General features: G+C 43.7%; 1 non-coding gene across 1 annotated transcript; it reads right to left on the reverse strand.

Moving 5' to 3' along the window:
- Positions 1–4,128: 4,128 nt before the first annotated feature.
- TRNAS-GGA (transfer RNA serine (anticodon GGA)) lies at positions 4,129–4,195 on the reverse strand. Its single transcript has one exon. It is a non-coding gene; the product is annotated as a tRNA-Ser (tRNA).
- Positions 4,196–4,939: the final 744 nt, after the last annotated feature.

Here is a 4,939-nt window from a genome sequence, read left to right on the forward strand (position 1 = left end):
AATAATTCCTGTTGTATATTCTTATCTCTTCTTTCCCTGGCTACATACAAGACAATATCTAAAATCCTCTTCCCCATGACATATTGTACATAGCCAGGGAAAGAAGAGATAGAGATCTACAATAGGAATTATTACGTCAAGAAGCTAGATGGATTTTCAAGCTGAATACCATGGAACCTCAGGGCTTGAATGCCAACTTGGATCTGAGTTGTTACCTATAAGCACTTTCTATATGAATATTGTTATGTAATGTACATAGTTCTTGAAATAAGCATGCTTCTACCCTCCAGGATCCTAATGCCTACGTTCCAATTGGCCATTCCCTGTGAACCGGCGAATTGGGGCTCTGGGCATGTAACTGTAATATGCAAAATATAGGATCCTGGAGAGATCAATAGGGCGGTTTCCTGCTGACCAAATGGGTGTGCTTTGGGTAGGGTTTTTGTGTATATATTCCCTGTATGATTGCCTGTGTTCCCCAGTCCCGGTTCAAAATAAAATTGAGTTGTATCTTACGCACGGCTGAACTCACTATTTTACAAATATGGACAATATCTGTATTTTGCTGTGCTGGCAATATCTATGGGTAATGAGATGTATAAGTGAACACAAGCTGCTAATTGAAAAAAAATTAAATTTGATGGCACTGGTCACTTTAAATTTGCAAACTCTGAAATCACCTGCAACCAATCTGAATAGAAAGAGTAGGTTTTTAATATAAGAATTATGTGACAATTAAGGGTTTAGAGCTATTCATGTCTATGAGAGTCAATGTAGCCAAGACACTGAACAGGACTAGATTTTGTGGAGTGTATTATGTCAGATTGGATGCTGATGAGGTATTTTATAACTCTTTGTGCTGATCTAATGATTAATAATTGAATATTGTTTGTAGCTACATGTATTCTGCTCTAAGGAAGCACACTGAAAAAGGTGTTTAAGCTAGCCTGTCTGCAGAATCATGACTCCTTATGCTTCTTGAACATAAGATGAAGGAAGATACAAAGACATAAAGAACATTTTCTTGGCCTTTTGCACTGATTGCTTTGGATGACACTTGAAGTGAAGAGGACCAGGCAGTCTCCAGCAATAGAAAGGAGAATCATGCTACTTGACTGTGATTATTGTTGAATGATACTGATGTTTATGTGAATTCACAGAATTGTATTCATAGAATATATATATGTGTGTGTGTGTGTATACACACGAACACATATATTGGCCACTGTGTGACACAGAGTGTTGGACTGGATGGGCCATTGGCTTGATCCAACATGGCTTCTCTTGTGTTCTTATGTATAAAGATTTTTCAAACTTTGAAAAACTTGCATTTGTTATTCGTAAAAATATCACAGTTGTTATTGTTTAATTTTCATTTACCCATCCCGTGATCTCTCTGATTATTCCACCTGTAAGCTGGCAACCCCACTTGTAGTGGATGACCGCCACATAGGCTTCCCAACCCTCCCGTCCTGGCGGGGGACCCCAGGATTTCCACCCTCTTCCCCCGCTCCCCCCAAAAACAGAAGCGAAGGGAGGGGGTGGAAACGGCGCCGGGGAGCATGGCGAGCCGCCCGATCCTGGAGCGGGCGAGGCCGCCGCGCCGCTGCTGCCCCCCTCCCTGCCCACCGCAGCTGCTCCTCCGAGATGGGCCCAGGCTGAGCCCATCTTGGAGGAGCAGCCAAGAGCAACGCAGGCAAAACCAGAGAAGAGGAGGGCGAGGCAGGCCAGGAGCATGGCGAGCCGCGAATCCGGGCCCTTCTAGGACCCGGACTTGTGGCTCGCCATGCCCCCGGCCTGCCTCCACCACCCCCCTCCACTTCCACCCCAGAGCCTGAGCCCATCTCGGAGGAGCAGCCACGGCGAGCGGAGAAGAGGCGGCAGCTGCGGGGCGGCTCGCCACGCTCCCTGGCGCCGTTTCCCCCTCCCCCTAGCTCCACCTCAGTGTCTCCTGGCTCCACCCCCAAAGTCCCCAGATATTTCTGGGGTTGACCTTGGCAACCCTACCGCCACAATGACCTGCTGTAGAATTGTGGCCTAATTTTCATATCATCAGGAGGGAACAAATATATTTCTGGCATATACTCCCTTAGAATGCAAACAAGAGCTAGGGTTGCCAGGTCTGGGTTGGAAAATACCTAGAGACTTTGGGGGTGGAGCTAGGAGAAGGTGGGGTTTGGGGAGGGGAGGAACCTCAACATGGTACAATGCCATAGAACCCACCCTTCAAAGTAGCCAGTTTCTCCAGGGAAGCTGATCTCTGCCAGCTGGAGATCAGTTGTAAAAGCAGGAAATCTCCAGGCCCCACTTGGAGGCTGGCAACACTAACAGGGGCCCACATGATTGAATGTTCCCATATAAAAATAAACTTTCCAAGTACATAGAAACTTAGTTTTCAGGGAGATGTGTTTTAATCTAGCCTGCTGTCTGATGTGCTAGCTTTAGATATTTGGAAAGTTATTTTTGTATGGATGTGCCTTCAGCCCTTTCACTCCATTTAATAAGAAAACTTATTTTGTGTATCTCAACATAACTCCACTACTTTCTCCCAAATATTTATGTGAGCATTTGTGCTGTCAGATTCAGGAATGTATTCAGACTGAAGAGGGAAATGAAACTGTCAGGAGCAGGGCCCAATCTTTCTGTGTTAAATATGTTCCAAAACGGAACATTTATAGGAATAAATAAAATATTAGTGGGAAGGCGAGATCTGACTACATCTACCAGTGGTTGTGTCCACCATACTTTAAAATTCAAAAATTAAAAGAGAAAGCAAATATGAAAGGATGCAAGAAGTTTACAAGTTCCAACACACTCCATCAACATGATTAATATGAATCACTGGTAGAAACATGCTACCTTTTATGGAATTTTTTCTGCTGTATTTGGCCCTGCAGAAAGTATATTTTATCAGTTATTTTCATGCCTTTACCACAATATTAGTTAGCTGATAGAAGCCTCTGGCAGCAAATTACCACAGCATTGCATTTTACTCTTCAGCCTATCCCCCACAATACATGAAAATATTTGTCTCCAAAAAAAAAAAAATGAAGGAAAATTACCTCAATAATTTAAGTGCATTTTGAAAGCATCCTACTCATCTCCTTGATGCTCCATTTCTTTGTTGGGTCAGTTAACAAAGGTGACATCTGTGGAAATACAAATTTAACATGACTGAATGCTTCTGATTGTTCCTTTCCAGTATTCAAAGGGTTTATTGAGTCTAGGGTTGCCAATTCTCGGGGAGAGGGGATCCCCTAGGTTGGAGGCCTTCCCTCCACTTCAGGGTCATCAGAAAGCGGTGGGGGGGAATGTCTGTGGGGCACTCCATTATACCCTGTGAAGACCAGTTCCCATAAGGTATAATGGAGAATTGATCTGTGAGTATCTGGGGCTCTGGGAGGAGCTGTTTTTTGAAGCAGAGGCACCAAATTTCAACATAGCATCCAATGCTTCTCCTCAAAATAACCACGTTTCAGAAAGATTGGACCAGAGGGTCCAGTTCTATGAGCCCCAGTTTCTTGACTCTCCTCAAAACACCTGGTCCACTGAGTTTTTCCTATTACATTTAAGCTAGAAGAAACAGAACACTCATGCTTCTTTGTATTGGGATATTTGGTTAATATACCAGAGTTTTCCCCAGTCATACAAGCATGATACTGAGTGCAGTAAATAAATCTCCAAAAAAGTATATTGCAAAAAAGGTAAACTTACATTTATTCAAGTAGATCCAGTTCACATTCATGCTGCAGTCAAAAAGAAGCAAAAGAAGCCTGATCTAAAGCATACTTTCTGTATTACAAATAGCCAGCTTGTCCATCAGCATGTGTGTGGGAGTATGAGGCCATTGTATCTACAGAAGAGACCTGAAGAAACGTGTCTCTCCATGGAAGGCCATGTGTGGAAAGATGAGAGAACAAAGAAGGAGAGAAAGAGAGATGAGGGGTTTAAGGGCAGCTCCCAGGTTAAGACAAACAGAGGCATCCCATTACATATGAACATATGAAGCTGCCTTATACTGAATCAGACCCTTGGTCCATCAAAGTCAGTATTGTCTTCTCAGACTGGCAGCAGCTCACCAGGGTCTCAAGCTGAGGTTTTTCACACCTATTTGCCTGGACCCTTTTTTGGAGATGCCAGGGATTGAACCTGGGACCTTCTGCTTTCCAAGCAGATGCTCTACCACTGAGCCACCGTCCCTCCCATTCAAGGAGATAACACCTATACACACCTAGAGTGATGTAACTCCCCACCCCCCTCAGTGTACAGGCACTCATTCCAATGCTCCCTCTCAACTCTGTACAATTCGGAAGTGGATAACAAATTCTGCTTCAGTAGATGAGTGGGCGACAATTTCTTGTTTATTACTTGCCCAATTTATAGCATCACCCCCACAGAAAAATACATAACCACTAGGTCTGATCTCTCTCCAGCCCATTCTGCATTAGCATATTCCAACAGTGTGGGATTATTAGTGACTGGCAGTCTCAGTTTAAAGTGTGCAGTATCCTTTAAGTACTTCATCACTCTTTTAAATGCAGTCCAGTCCTTTGTGGTGGATGTGCTAACCCTTCTGGATAATATATTTACTGCTGTTGCAATGTCTGGTCTTGTTGTTTCAGTATAGAAGCTTGCCTATGGCAGTTTTGTAATTATCATCATCCAGCTGTGGTTCATTGGGTACCTTTTTTGTGTAGAAGCCTGCTTCCATTGGTGTGGGCACTGGATTAGCACCTTCCAGGCCCAAGCTTTGCAAAAGCATTTTAGTGTTGCCAATTACCAGTTGGGAGCAGAGGATTTGGTAGAGGCACCAAATTTCCATAATAGCATTCAGTGCCTCTCCTCAAAACACCTTCCAAGTTTCAATAAGAGTGGACCAGGTGGTCCAATTTCATGAGCCCCAAAAGAAGGTGCTCCTATCCTTCATTATTTCCAATGG

The sequence above is a fragment of the Heteronotia binoei genome, chromosome 21 (genome assembly GCF_032191835.1).
Source record: "Heteronotia binoei isolate CCM8104 ecotype False Entrance Well chromosome 21, APGP_CSIRO_Hbin_v1, whole genome shotgun sequence".
Taxonomy (NCBI): domain Eukaryota; kingdom Metazoa; phylum Chordata; class Lepidosauria; order Squamata; family Gekkonidae; genus Heteronotia; species Heteronotia binoei.